We start from the raw sequence: 16,139 nt of genomic DNA on the forward strand, positions 1-16,139 counted from the left end.
TGAGAGTTAATAAATGAAATGCACAGAAACAGAAGCTACTTGGAAGAACATCTTTTCAAAGACTGAACACTGTGTCCTTATCTCACAGACACACACACAGGCAGTGAAATGGCTGATCTAACCCAATATTCTTCCTGCTCCAGGATAATGGCTATGTTTTTTGTCAGTGATGGGAGATGTAGTGAGGGAAAGGAATGCTTCTAGACGTGCTTTAGCCCACCAAGGAGAAAACACGCATTTCCAAAATTGTGGAAAAGAAAAAGAGAATGCACAATAATTTTACCCACCACACAACAGAGATGTTCTTGCAGAATCACACCAATTACAGTATCGACTAAGCAATCCCCAACTTCACCTCTTGAAAAAACAATTCTACATGCACAAAGGAAGAGCTGAATAAGGGTTTAGTAATTTAGGACCAGCTAACATGCTGAGCATAGTAACTGTATCTTACAGAAGGTAATACTTTCCTGCCCAGAATACTCCTCCTAGATCAGCGGACCAGGTGCTTTTCCCAGTGTAAACAAATGAAAGAGCCTAGACTCTTTATCTTCTCTAGCTGAATTAAATGACACTGTTCCATAGTAGGCCAAATTCTGGCACTTAGGTAAAGTAACAGAATTGAAATTAATTTATGTTGATATTTTGCTTAGATTTGAATGGTGACAACTAAAGTAGTTAACCCTCAAAACTCTGACTTCTGTTTTCAATATTAATTATGTTTGTTGTAATAATGACTAAAACTAAAGTGAAGTTCCATTGTGCTGATTTTACAGAAATTTATTCCACTTTTCCTCCCATGTCTTGTATTCCCAACAATTTATAAAAACTAGTGTAGTAACTGTCTTTTACTTCCTCATACTCTTTGAATAATAAACTAGTCTCATCACCCGTCATGAGATGCCTTCTTCTCTCACTTTTATTCATAAATCCCACAATCAAATGCTCCTACAAGATTACACCCACACAAAACCAGATGAGGATTTTAGACTACTACTGACCCAGAATTAGACATTCAAGTGGGTTCAGATCTGGGGATTTAAATCCAAACTCCTTTCCATAGAAATTCAAAGAGGATCAGATCTGACGTTCTGGTTTTGCAGCATTTCTAATCCTAATAATTTTAACTTAATCTAAACTTCAGCTACAGAACTGTACAATTTTAACTACTGAACAAATTTGAAAGTGAAAACAGGAAGCTAAGAGTGACATCTGCAGCTACTGCCACCCATTAGTAACACTCAAATAGACATTTAAAGAACCTCATTTTCCCCTCAGTCTGCTTCCACACTATTGTGACTACTGATTTCAGTGGAGTTGTCCCTAACTTACCACCATAAGTGGAAAAAGGTTCCATCTTCAATAGGGCAACCAACATGGCCTTATGTATGCAGCATTAATTTTCATTTGCTCTCTGTTCTTTGAAAGAAAGGTCTTTTTATTTCTTCCTAAGCTATATCCTAAAATAATTATTTGCCCAAGTCATCCTCAATGAGGATTGGGTTTTTAGTTACTGAGTACATTTTGTAGTTTACATTTACCATAAGGCATCCTGGTTTTACAAAATATTTTTTATTAGGAAATGAAATGGGATTACCATCAGAACTTCCAGACATTGCCATGATTCAGTTTGAAATTGAGCACATTTTCAAGTTCACTAAATAAAGCTTCTTTCATTCACAAACAGGTCAAATGTGACTCTGCAGCCAGCCACAGCACATGGGTGATTAGAAGTGCCACATCAAGTTCTCAAGGCCATCTGACTCAGGTAAGTGGGTTTATAGCTGGGATGCTTGCTGTGAGGGCAGGCTATAAACCTGCACAGCTTATGGACAGAGAGGTGGAAAAGGTTGAGATGTTTGCCATATCACCATCAACACATACATTTAAAAACCATATTGCATCACCTCAACAGATGCATTTAAAAACAGTAGTTTAAACCCAGGTACAAACCAGTAATTTACAGTTCAACATGGTTTTACAGTTTAGTTCTGCTATACCTGGTTCTCTCTGTACCTAGATAAAACCTCCAGGCTTGCCTGACAGCAGCATAATTGAGAACTTTTCCCAAACCAAGCAGGAAACCCACATTTTGTTTTGCTCATATGCAAACCGATTTCCTTTACAGTAATTCAGGCTTTCTATGTTTAGTACGTTGTTGTTATTAGCACAAAGGCTTGGGTGCTCTAGGTGCCTCCTGGCAACAGTGAGTAACTCTTGTGGGCAAGGACTGTCTTTGGTGTGCACCAGAAGGGGTTGCTTGGTCTTTCCACAGCTCGCATTTAAAGGCGAGACACTTTTTTTAACCAGTTTTCTGATCCCAGAAAATTATTTGCCCTTAACCTCTTTGAGAAAGAAGTTGCCTTACACACAAGAGAAATGAGAAAACCCAGTCACAGAATCAGAATCGTTAAGGCTGGAGAGGACCTCCAAGGCCCTTGATTACCATTAACCTAACACTGCCAGGTCCACCATGAAAACATCTCCCTAAGCGCCATATTTACATGTTGTTTGAATGCTTCCAGGGATGGTAATCTTACCACTTCCCTGGGCACCTTTTTTCAATGCCAGACTACCCTTTTGGGGAAGAAACTTTTCTTAATATCCAAAATAAACCCCTCTGGCGCAATGTCCTCTCATTCCGTCTTCTTGTTACTTGGGAGAAGAGGCTGAGCTTCACCTGGCTACAGCCTCCTTTCACGTAATTGTATAAAGTGATAAGGTCTCCCCTGAGCCTCCTTTTCTTTAGGAAAAACAGCTCCCCTCAGCTGCTTCTCATCAGATTTGTGCTCCAGACCTTTCTCCAGCTCTGTTGCTCTTCTCTGGACAAGTTCCAGCACTGCGATGTTTGTCTTGTAGTGAGGGACAGAACTGGACACAGGATTTAGGGTGTGGCCTCACCACTGCCGAACACACGAGGACAATCCCTGCCCTGGTCTGCTGGCCACACTATTGCTGATACAGGCCAGGATGCCCATTTGGCCTCCTTGGCCCCTGGGCAGACTGCTGGCTCACGTTCAGCCAGATGCAGGGTCAGGTTTATCACAGAATTCCTGTTGGTATAGTGAGAGCTTAGCGCCCGAGAGCCAGCGGCAGGGCCCTTATCTGGAGCACAAAGGAGCAGCTGCGATTCGGCGCTGCGGCCGTGTCCGTGCGCCCGACCCCGGCGGCCTCCCAGCCTCTCCCAGCCGAGGGCACCCCGGGCAGGCCCCGCGGCTCTCCCGGACATGGCCGCAAGAGGGCGCACCGGCCCCGCCAGGCCCAGCCGCGCTCGTCGCTCGCTCCCGGCGCTCACCCCGCGGCTCCCGGAGCTCACCCCTCCGCCCCGGGCAGCTCCGGAGGCCACGAACGTCCCCGCGGGAGGGCCTGGGGCGAACCGAGCGCGCCGCCGATGGGAGGGGGAAGGCGGTGCGAGAGACGGGGGCGGCGCGACTCCGGCCCCCGCGGGCGGGGTCGTCTCCCGAGGCGCCTCATCCCTGCCCCTGCCGGCGGCGCCGCGGGAGCGCTGGTGCCGTGCCGCAGTGCCCCTGCAGCCCGCCGAAGCCATCTTCCCCCGGGCGCTCCATTCGGCCTTCCCGGGGTGTGCGGGGCCCCCTGCGCTGGCAGCCTGCGGAAGGAGGAGGCGCTGGAGCCCTTCTTGTGGATGGTGCTGATCCCAGCGCTCCGCGGTCGGCGGCGCGCCTCGGTGCCACGTCCCGCCCGGACGCCGCGCTGGGGCGCCGGGAGCGCCTGGCCCTGAGACACGGGCGCTCTTCTCGTGGGCTGTGCTGTGCTTGCTCACTTGGCGAGCTTGGGAATGTCGGGGTGTAGTGCCAAGGCCGGAGCGATGCCGCTCAGTTTCTCCGTCCTCAGCCCCAGCGTATCGGTCTGCCCCGTGATCAAGCGTCACCCCTCTGCGTCTGGGCAAAGAGAGCAAAGGTGACAAACTATGGCATCCTTTTAGTAAAATGTTTTACCGGCAAAATAGCTACTATAGATGCATAATGGATTTTTCAGACAGTCTCAGGTGCTTTTGAAAATGCAGTGACTTCTGTTTCTCTGGTTTAGGTTGTACAAACCCATCAAACGCTGGCCCCGAACAGGAGAGCCAGGAGTTGTTCTAAGTGACAGTAACACACCCAGTCAAACACCTTCTCTGTGGTTTGTGGTCTGGGTTAAGTCACTAGTGATAAGCCCAAGCTGGTGTCATGGTATACTAAGAAACTCTTAAATAATTAAGGCCAGGTATTTTTTCAACACCATATATTTGCTCAGGATGTTCTTCTGCAGCTTGGAGTAATAGTTTAAATCTTTCTCACCTTTTCCCATATGAGCAGAGGTGGCGTTTAACTAGCGAAGAGTGGTGATTGGGTAATGGTTTGGATACAGTTTCAGAAAAATATGAGTACAAAAGAGAGCAAAAGCAGGTATTCTGCCTAATGCCCTCAGCAACCATTAAGAAATATGAAAATCTAATTGTACTGAATGGAAACGTACATCTTCATCACTGATTATGACACGGAAGAAAATTACTATATGATTGGCATCATAATGGCCAATGTTGAAATGTGATGACACGCCAATATGATGTACATCTCCATTAGGAATGATAAATCAAAGGTTATTCATTTGTGCTTGATTTATGCCTGGGAAATGCTACCAAGGGAAATCTTGATTTAAATCTCTCGTCATAAAAAAAAAAAAAAAAAAAAAAAAAAAAAGCTGGGAGTGCCCTCTTCTGGCAACAGATGACAACTGGAGTCCCTGCAGTACTTTCCCCTGCTGCTTTTTATTTATGAATATAATTTAAAATTTCTATCTTTCATTATCCCTTTTACCACCACCATGGTCTGTGATATTTTCAGTAATATAATTCATAGTCCTTTATTGTATTTTAGTCTCTGTTTCAGAAGTAGACTGGATAACATTTAATCGTGTGAAATCTCCCTTCTCACAACCAGAGGCCTTAATCTTGCTGGTAATCTTATTCCAGGAATACAGCAGAAAACTGCACAGGGGCTGTGCAGTTTATTACTGAGCATGGAGGAAAGGTGTCTTATTTTTTCGGAGGTAGATGAGAGACACAGCCTCATGGGTATATTGAACAGGATCCTGATCACACAAGGAAAGAGTTATTGATGGGACTGAAATTATTTGCTGGACTTTTGGCTTATCCTAGGCATCTACTCCATAGTTGCATGTATTTAATAGCTGCAGAGAAAAGAGTGGAACAGGAGATGAGAGAGAGGAAACACCTCAACTTCTTGCTTGCTACCATTCCTTGTGCTTGTGCACAGCATGCCATTCTGTGGGGGCATCGGCTCTGACCTGTCTTACATACAGGTAAAGCCTTTCAGCTGCTTATACCACCCCCCTCCATTTCCTAAATTTTCTAGGAACTTTTGAGATGCATCTTTCTCACTCTTCATGCAGCTAAATTCTTGCTTAAGTTCGCATTGTTTAGCAGCTGAGTTGGTGCAACCTCCTTTTCTCTGGCCTTGACACGTACAGGCTTGCCTTTGCCATAATCATACTGTGTGTGGCTGCTCTTGCTTCAAAGATCGTTTTCCTGGCCTGTCTCTTTCAACATGTCACTTTTCTCTTGGCAGCACTGTGCTTCCTCCCCCCTCCCCTATCTCACATCAACATAAGCTGCCTGTCTTCATTTCCAAGGTCCCTTGGGACCCCATCTATCATCTCTCATTGTCAGGAGGCAGGAGTGGGGAACAGAGCAGCTACAGTAACTGCCCTGCCTGAGCAGACTTCTAGCTCTGCCATGCTTGGTCCTTACATTCCTTTTTGGAAGAGGATGTGGGTGAATACGATTGGTCAGGGGCAAAAAGAGGGGATGACTATTAAAGGCAGTCAGGAATGAAGACAATTCTCATGTTTAAATGCTGTTAAAACCTTAAAATGATTTGTCACCTTTTGTTTGGAGTTACCATCCTGCTGTGTTCATCGCCAAGCAAGCCCGTTCTCGTTTGCTCCTCTGTGGTTGTTATCTGTCATACTTGGAGAGTACGCTGCATAAACACTCTCAGATTTATATTGGTAGCTCTCTAGAATCTCCTTAAAAGTCTCCTTTGCCATGAGGTCTACAAGAGCTTTGACAGCCCTTTGACTGCTAGTGAGGTAATACTGCTGTCACTGAGCATTCATTTCCTTTATTCTCTCTCTGTCTGTATCCATCTGTGGTCTCTTGTCCTCTGTTTAGTTTGTAACCACTTTGGGACAGGGGCATCATTTTGGTCGATGGTTACACAGTGCTCCAGACAATATTTGTTGTTGGGGTTCCTGTGTGGTTCAATAGTACAGGAAATAAATAAAAACAGTAACAGCCTGTGGCAGGTGCTCTCTTCTTGCATAGACCTCATTGATTTCAGGCTATGGGCTGAGCAAATTGCATGAATGTGGCTTAGGTCTTGTGGGTAACTGAGAAAAGGGCAGAAACAGAAGAACAGTGCTGTGTGTTCCATTCTAAATGTTGGCCAAAATGCCTCAAATCAAATTCCTTCCACCTACTTTTTTTTTTTTTTTTCTTTTTTTTTTTTTTTTTTTTTTAGGCAATGCAGAATGTATGCAGGGAGAACCATTTAGCTTCGTGTCATTTCTTTCTAGAAAAGGGCAGCACGGGAGAAGGCAAAATTTTCCAAGCTTTTGTTTCTAAAAAATAAAACAGAAGGCCTATAAACACCAGGAGGAAGAAAAAAACCCAGACACTTGAACATTTGAAGATCTTCAGACCTCATCTTTTGCCCTTTTTAGTTGGTATAAAACTACTTTTAAACTCTAATCTTCAACTATTTTCATAACCAGTAGTAACCTGTGTCTTTGCCTGAGTTTCCTAATTTTTTAATTAAGCGTCTCTTGCTTTAACTAACATAGCAGCCATAACCCTATTTTTGTAAGTCTTTGGATGATTGATAGGGAGATATCATGAATTCTTGTTACTCTACCTTGACTTTGGTTTTATTAGAAAATGGGTTTAAATACTATTTGATTCTGCTGCCTGCTCTGGAGCTCTACCAACCTCCAGAACTGCCCAGGGCTTGCTAGAGAGGGCAGGGGATATGGCTGTATTGCAAAACATTCAAAAAGAATTCTCTATGGCTCTGAACTGCAAAGTTATCCATAGAGAGCTCTCTTTAGGCTGATACAAATCATAAAGGGAACAATCTTTGGGATCAGATCTGAATCCAAATGGTGCATAGGTGAGTTAAAGTACCTTCTCAATACCAGTACAACACAGAACCCCCACCTGTGTCGTTTACAATGCCAGTGAAGAGCAGACCAAAAAAAAAAAAAAAAAAATTGCTTGGTGTAATAAATCATAGTTCAGTGTTAACTCTGTATAATAGTATTGGATAAAAAGGACAAGTATTAAATGAGGTATAAAGGAACTGTATGAACCCAATAGAAGGGTGGAATTTTAATCTGAGCTATGCTTAGGATGCTAGTAGAGCCCAATGTTTGGTGTCTTTTAATCTGGAAGTTCCCCATACATTTTCAGGGTACTGATTGAGAAAATTAAGATATTCTGTTGTAGACAAAAAGCCCCAAAAGAAGACCACAGGAAATAACATTGATGAATGTAAGAGAAGCCAGGCTGTGTAATGGGACATACAGCTGTAACACAAGATGCTGGATTGCAGACTCATGCTTGTCCTCAATGGGAATGCTTCACTCGTTGGCACTGATCCCTGCAGAGCTAGCAGTCCAGGGAAGGTATCATACTGAGAAACAGGACCCAAATTATTAAAGACCTGGAAGCAATGCAGCTTCTGTCACCTACTCTGAATTAAGGCTTTAGAGGATCACGAGGTTTGTGTTGATTGCCAGAGTATGATCAAAAGTTACATGCCTGAAAGAACACAAGTGCATGAGAAAACTGAAAATAGAGAAAAATCATCTTTCTGTGAGATCTTAAGTGTAACATTTAGATACAGACTTAGATGAAGAACATTCACCTTCCTATAAGTCACTCTTTTAAATTCTTTTCCGGTCCCATGCCCATCTTTCCTCAGATTTAACTGATTCTGCTGTCTGCAAGCTGGCTCCATTTTTTGTCCTTATTACTGTCACTCACAGACAGACTTTGTCAGGACTTGACAATTAAACAGTAAAATGGCATTTCTGTTGATGTCATAGGGACCATTCTACAGAGACATTCAAATTGGGGAGCATGAAATTGTTTTTTGTTATGATCTGAATGATTTTTGGAAGTTATTTTTTGTATTGGTTAGGTTTTGGTTTGTTGTTTTGTTGTTTTTTTTTTTCCCAATACCTAACAGTAAAACTGTTCTAGAAGGAGAAGGAAACACAATAGGTGAAAAGCAAGGCAGTTAATGAGACTGAACAGGCATAAGAACATTGTAGTTAGGTGATATGGTATGCTATGGGCCAAAATGAAAGCATTTATTTATTGTCTCAATCAAATAGCAGCATAAGGTTCTTCTTTTCCCCCTTATGTTATTAGTCTTATAACACGGAAAACATTTCCTTTCCCTGTGGAGGTCCTCCAAGTCAATCCACTATGGTAAAGAAACCCAACCTTTAATAGTTTGTGATAAATTAAACATCAGGAATAAAGATATACACATTATAACAGATAGTACCAAAGAGCATGCACAGATCTGTTCAATAATGTCTCTTTGGAAAATTCCTCTCCTGATGTTTCTAAGCACTTAAGAATTTAATATCTGAGCACCTTACAATCACTAATGGATTTTAGTCTCCCTTCACTCCAAAGGCAGAAAAGTACATTGCCCTTTAAAGTTTAGGAAGTGAATAGTCAGGGACTTCCCTAAGGTCATATTTATTTCTTCTGGAAGTAGGGCTTGAGTCAGGTTTTCTGTGTCATGGTCCAGTACCTTGAGCCATCTTTTCACCCACTAACAGATCTGCATCACAGCATTTAGGGAAGGGCCATGTAATACATAATGCTCGTTGGCCTTTTTTAATATCCCAGGTCCTTTTAGTCCTGACCAATCATCAGAAAGGGTTTGCTGTTAGCTTAGCCTTTGAAAGAAGCTGCTGTCCAGCGTGGTGTACATTTGTCCTGACTTTAGGGGTTGTACACAGCCATACACAAATTGTGTGTATTTCTAGCCCACCTCCCAAAGGAAATTGTTGTGGCATGGTTTGGGACCAAGATTTGCAATGTGTTTAAATAGCACTTTGCTGCATATGGCTTGGCTGGGAAATTCTACGCAGGCAAAGTGATAAAAAACCAATCAAATGAAAAACTTCCCTCCGGCCAAGATCTAAAAGGGTGGAGGGCATCCAGTTGATTCTGCCCCCACGTTTAAGTTCTCTAACCCCTACCTAAGGGAGCACTTAAGCACTTCAGCCTTAAATGCTTGAGCAATCACATTGCCTCGGGGTGGGGGGCTGGGGAGAATATTCATCTGCTTTCCTGCGTCAGGACCTTGACCTGGAGACTGTGGATGTTTGATTCTTTTGAAAACTGGGGCATTTCTTTAGCACTTTATATGGATTTGGGAGTCTAATTTTAGGAAGTTGTATTTTTAAAATCCAGACATAAATACACTCCCCACAGGAAACACAGCATCCCTGTTTTGGGGGCAAAATGCTCCCATCAGGGATAATTTCCTTAAACCACTGGCCAGCAAAGAAAGAAACAAGCCCAACCAACCATCCTAGCAGCACCCTCCCCCTGCAAGCCTTCCCCATCCCCAAGGTTGGTTTGGGATCCTGGATGCATTTTGAATGGCTGTTGATACAAAGTCGTGCTCTTTTCATTTTCGTGTCACTTATTTAAAGAGGAGTCTTGAAGCTGTTGTTTATTGCGGCAGTGCTTAGGAGGGGAAAGAATAGTGAGTGTATTTTCAAATGCCCTTAGCAGCTTTCTTTTTATTTTGCTCTCCAAGCCCCTGCTATTCAAGTTCTCTCCTCCTCAGAGCACTAACAGCTAGATTGTTCTGTGCAACCAGCTCCCATTAGCAAAAGGAGTCATGCACATCATTCCCATGAACTGCTTTAACAGCACAGTCTTATATGACGAAATGTGCCTCAAATACAGGGGATGCTAAATAAATATGATCCACATAGTGTTCTCATTTAAATAGCATTTGGATTTTTAAAATGTATACTTATATTATTTGGTACCAGTCATCTTTGTCTTCCCAGTTTAAGAAATTAGATATGCCAGAGCATAACAAATCTGCATTAGAAGCATGGGATTTGGTGGTTTATATTGGAGAAAAGAAAGGGGTGGGGGCTGACATCTGGATTTACTGTCATACCTCAATAATCTACAAACCTTTATTTCTCATCAGTGAGTCTGTTTCCTTTGTTTACATTAATTGCATTGAAATTTCTGTCAATTATTTAAACTCTGAGTAGTCATAACTCATTTATTGCTTTGTGTAGATAATATGAGATCTGACTGTGATTAAATTCATATATGGACAGGCAGAATGATTTCTTTAGATTGTGGAGATTCCCTGGAAATCCTTCTGCCTCCTGGAAAAGGTTCAGTTTGATATGAATTAAAATATGCCTATGACTAACTGTCATTTGAGAAGCATTCCAGTTTCACTGGTTGTATCAAAATCAAGCTCAAAAGTATATTCAGAAATGTATATACTCTCATTGCATAGATTCCGGCATGCTACATAGTATAAAAGAAACAGAGATATAATTTTGTTGGGTAGTGTGGGAGAAGAGAAAAACATATTTTTTCCTAATGTCAGACAATTAGTTTCTGATTTATATCTTAGAACACACCAGTTGTTAAACCTTGCAATTTCAACTTAGCTAGCACAACTGTGGATGGCTTTACAGAAAACTCATAAAAATTTAAAACCATTTTCTGAGGCAAGTAGACTGCTTTATTATCAATGACAGTGAATCCTGTGTCTAGATGTGGATTTTGTATTTTTTTAAAAATACACCTTCTTTTGGTTCAGTTTGGGGGTTTGATTTTGTTAAATCAGTGGCCCTTTTATTCTTCATGGTTAATAGCAGTGATTGACAGTCACATAGATGCTTTTCCTGTAGCCATCCGTACCAGTGACCGGAAAAGCATAGTCCCAACTGCATAATAAAAAGTAGAAATTGTGTATCTTAAATACTTCAGTCCACTTTCAAAACGACCATGCAACGTTGCTTGAGTGCATGGATATAACTTAAAACACAGTGACCTAAAAGGTGGAGAGCACACCTGATAACTGAAATTCTCCAAGCTGTGGTTACCATTTACTCACAGTTTTGGACAATGTAACAACATAAAAGCTTCTGTTCTCAGGATTGTTGCATATTACCACCATTAATCAAAACATTGTGGTAGTTCTATTCTTTCCCACTTTATATTATTTTCATATTTTTTATTACTTGGAGACTGTGAGAATCTGTAACAAACAGTAACAAACCAATAGGTTTATGCATTGCAGTATGGACTAGAGAAAGATTTTAAGTGCCCTGCTTCTAGGAGGCTCATTTAAACCATAGCAAAATAATTAAAAGTTGCTTGACCATACTTTTCTAATTGGCTCCCTGATAGAAGGGTTAATAGGAATTCTAATACCTGTGTAAAAAAGACAGATAAAGAAAACAGTGTAATGTAAAATAATTCAGATTGTCTCTGTGTAAATGAGGCAATAAATGCCTGCAACATAAAGCTCAGTCTGACTTCACAGCAGGGCTTGGTGCTTAATTGAAAGTCCTAACTAGACCCATTTATCAAAGAAATCACTCAGAGGGAAATTTAATTATCACAATTAATCTATATGTTTTAGAAAGTCCCAGCAAGGCACAATGAAGATTTCTCTGGAAAAAATTTTACGATGTTATAGCCAAAAAAAGTTAAGTGCCAAACCTTTCATAGGGAAAAAAAAAAAAAAAAAAAAAAAAAAAAAGTGGGTAGGCACAGGGCATGTTTTGCAAGGAGCAACTTGTATTGCCACTTAGACACATCTCAGCGTCTCAGAGTAATGAGCACTGTCACAGCAGGAGCTCAAATGGAAATATTTCTTCCTAAGTCACAGAACTGCTCCCTTTGCAAACTGGAGAGAACGGACATCTGGCTTCTCGAGTGAGCTGCCCCACAATGTGCCCATGGACCTGGGGTTCTTGGCACGGTTTTGCTTGGCTCTGCAGGACCCCCAGCACCCCTCAGCTGCCCCCATGAGTCCCTGCTCATAGTTTGTCCTGGTGCACGCACAGAAAGGCCAGACACAGCATGGCCTCTCTTCAGGAACCATGACATGAAGTTTCTGTTGAGTGAGGAACCAGTGGCACTTTTTGTTTCAAGCACTTGTGTTCGGTGGAGATCTCTCCAACAGAGTTGCCCATGTTTTCATCTATGTTGAGTGTTCTCCAGTGAGCAAAGTGTCATCTTGAACCCAAGAAACTGGTGATATTCAACTCCCACCTGGCATTGACTTAGAAGCTGGACAAGTTGGGAAGAAAGGTGACTGTGAGCTCCGTTCTTGCACAGCTTCACCAAAATTTGGTGTTTCTGAAGAGGTTTTCCATTGGTGACTTTTCAAAGACCAGGTAACATTTGAAAGTTTAGTTCAATTTTCTCTCTTATTTTGAAAAGCAGCCCCTTGTTTTACGCAGAACCCTACCTCCATTTCCAAGCCCCCAGTGTAAGCCTGGTATGCTGCAGAAGGCTACTTCTAGAGTAGACATCAAGTAGAATTACATTTACGTGCATCATGTGGCACTTGACATGCCTGAATGAAGATGAAAAGAAAGCTCCAAGAAAGTATGCAGGTCTCTGTCATAAGATTCCCCTTCAGTCAATCAGTGAGCTGATGGATGGTATTTTTTCAGAGTTTCTGGACAGTAGTGTGCAGCACCTGATAGGTGGGGGTCTCTGCTTCTTCACTTTGAGACCACAGATCTCCTGCACCTGCACTGGAGGCAGGATGCAAGGAAGTACTCACAGTGGCTTCAATGAAGGGCAGCAGGGGCACCTCAAAGCACAGGGAAAATGAGGACAGAGATTTTCTTTCACTTTGTGTGGCTTGCACAGCCCCACACCTACTCATGTTTCCCCAGGCTTAAAGGGGGCCCATAACTCACTCTAAGGTAGCATAATTTTCCCTTCCATTCTTCATAGTCAGAACATTAGAAACAGAATATCCAGAAACATGTTAACATTCTTGTGCATCACCTTCTTCCTTTGTCTTCTGTGGGAAAAGTTTCAGCCTGGTCTCTTGATGTCACTGGAGTTGTTTACTGCCCTTTTTTTTTCTGTATTTCCTACATTATTCAGGTTATACTAATCACCAGAGGGGAAGGAAACAACTCCAGAGCAGATTGAATTGACATTTAATTGGACATCCTGTGAAATAAACATTGTGACTTGGATAAGATTAAAATGTGAGTCACAAGTCTGGTGAGTTTTCAACTGTCAGGGAATGCAGTGAAGGAATGAGGCAAGAGCAGCAAAGAGAGAACAGCTAGAAGCAGTGCTCAGTAGAGCAACAGCTGCTAGACGTGCATACTTGTTTTCACTAGACTTAGACCAAAGGTACAGTGGACAAAACTGGAGGAAACAACTGACAGTTCTTTATTAAAGAATTATTATATTTTCAAACAGATTTTAATTCATATTTTTTGCCTGTACTGAACCCATTTGTGTATGCCCTGTAGCAGTAAACCACTGTCCAGCTCAGCTAAATTCTTGGATGTTAGAGATTAGTACTTAGAAGTGCTTCTAGGGAAGAAACCTTCAACAGGTTTGGCATCTTCCATGTACTCCCTTTTTATGTTTGATATTTTGCAATACTTCCAGTGAGTAGGTTTGCTGGAAGAAACAATTTGCAGACACAGAAATAAAAACTATATTGTAGCATATTTGTTAAAATATGAATTCTAGATAACAGAATCACTGAATAGGTCAGGCTGGAGGGGATCACATTGGCTCGTCTACTCCAACCTCACTGTTCAAACAGGATCATCCTAGAGCACAACGCATAGGAATAGCATCCAGACAGTTCTTGAATATCTCCAGCGAGAGGGACTCCATGATTTCTCCAGGCAATCTGTTCCAGTGCTCAGTCACCTGCACAGTAAAAAAGTTCCTCCTCATGTTCACATGGAATTTCCTGTGCATGCGTTTCTGCCCATTGCCTCATGTCCAATTGCTTGGCATCACTGAGCAGAGCCCGGCTCCATCCCCTTCCTCCAGATGCTTACAAACACTGAGGCCCCCTCTCTGTTGTCTCCTCTCGAGGCTGAACAGGCCCAGCTCCCTCAGCCTTTCCTCATAAGAGATGCTCCAGTCCCCTCATCACCCTTGTGGCCTCTGCTGGACCCACTCCAGGAGCTCCATGTCCCTCTGGTGCTGAGGAGCCCAGAGCTGGACACAGCACCCCAGATGTGCCTCAGCAGGGCTGAGCCGAGAGGCAGGATCACCTCCCTCGACCTGTGGCACTGCTCCTCCTAATGCAGCGCACCATGCCAATGGCCTTCTTGGCCACAAGGACACACTGCTGGCTCATGGACAGTTTGTTCTCCACCAGGACACCCAGGCCTTTCTCCACAGAGCTGCTTCCAGCAGATCAACCCCCAGCCTGTGCTGGTGCATGGGGCTATTCTTTTCCAAGCGCAATACCCTGCATTTGCCTTTGTAGAATTTGAGATTCATCTTCTCCATACATCTCTCCAAGTTGTCAAGGTCTTTCTGAAGGGCTGCACAGCCCTCTGAAATGTATAATTGCAGCCTTTCTCATGAGCCTCACTTGATTTATCTGCAGAGACCTCATGCTACACATAGGGACAGACCTCCTCATTCAGACTCTTAACAAACATGTCAAACTCCTTAGAATCATAGAATCATTGAATGGTTTGTGTTGGAAGGTCATCTTTAAAGGTCATCTGGTCCAACTCTCTAGTAATGAGTAGGGACATGTTCTTCTAGATCAGTGGTTAAGTGTTTCCAGGAAAGGGGCATCCACCACCTCTCTGGGCAACCTGTTCCAGTGTTTCACCCTCATTGTAAAACCCTCATTGTAAAACACTTCTTCCTTATAGGTAGTGTAAATCTGCTGTCTTTTAGTTTAAAACTGCTACTCCTTATCCTATCACAACCGATCTTGGTAAGAAGTTTATCCCCAGCCTTTTATAGGGCTGCTTTAAGTACTCAAGGACCGCAACAAGGTCTCCACAGAGTCTTCTCTTCTCCAGGCTAAATAACCCCAAATCTCAGCCTTTCCTCGTATGAGAGGTGCACCAGCATCCTGATAATATTAGTGTCCTTCTGCTGAACTCACTCCAACAGGTCCATGTCTTTACTCGAGAGCTGGACACAGCACTGCAGGTGGGGTCTCACCAGAGCAGAGCAGATTGGAAGAATCCCCTCCTCGCCCTGCTGCCCATGCTGTTTTGGATGCAGCCACAGACTGGTTTGACGTTTCTGGGCTGGTACACATTGCTGGGTTCTATTCAGCTTTTCATCCAACAGCACCAAGTCCTTCTTGGCAGGGCTGCTCTCAATCTGCCCTCAGTCTGTGTTGGTATCAGGAGTTGCCCTGATCCAAGTGCAGCACCTTGCACTTGGTCTTGCTAAATCACATGAGATTTCCATGTGTCCACTTCTGAAACTTTCAAGATCCATGTGGATGGCATCTTGTCCTTCAGGTGTGTCAGCCACAGGAGTCAGTGTGGTGTCATCTGCAAATTTGCTGAGGGTGCACTTGAACCCCCCTGTCAATTTTGCTGATGAAGCTATTGAACCATACTGGTCCCAGTATGGACCCTTGAAGGACACCACTTTTCACCAGTGTGCACTGAAACACTGAGCCATTGACTACTTCTTCATAAGCTACAAGCTAAGTTCAGCTCCTTTCTCCTGGGCTGCTTTCTTTTCTTCCGTCCTGAGGTGAGGGAGAGGCTGGCTGTGGTGGAAGATTTGGTGATGGAGGCAGCTGTCTGACAAATTGGCCAGACACCAGGTCAGCTGTTCCACATTGCACCTGTGGAGTGGCTGATGGCAGCCTTTGCTGGCTGCTGTCTCTCAGCAGTGGCTGAATAGCAGCCGCCTGGGTGTGAAAAGCTCCCAGCATCTGACAGTTCCCCGAGCTCTCTGATCCTTTGGACATTTATTGTAGCTTGGAAATTGCAAAGGTTGTTGGTTTGCTGTTTGCCACCAGGTGGCCTAGCTAGTCCACCGTTCATGGGAAACG

The 16,139-nt window shown here is 43.2% G+C and overlaps 1 protein-coding gene across 1 annotated transcript in view; it reads right to left on the reverse strand.

Moving 5' to 3' along the window:
* Window positions 1–16,139, reverse strand: part of CXXC4 (CXXC finger protein 4) — a 163,974-nt gene that overhangs the window by 32,585 nt on the left and 115,250 nt on the right. The window lies entirely within an intron of this gene.

The sequence above is a fragment of the Hirundo rustica genome, chromosome 5 (assembly GCF_015227805.2).
Source record: "Hirundo rustica isolate bHirRus1 chromosome 5, bHirRus1.pri.v3, whole genome shotgun sequence".
NCBI classification, from domain to species: Eukaryota; Metazoa; Chordata; class Aves; order Passeriformes; family Hirundinidae; genus Hirundo; species Hirundo rustica.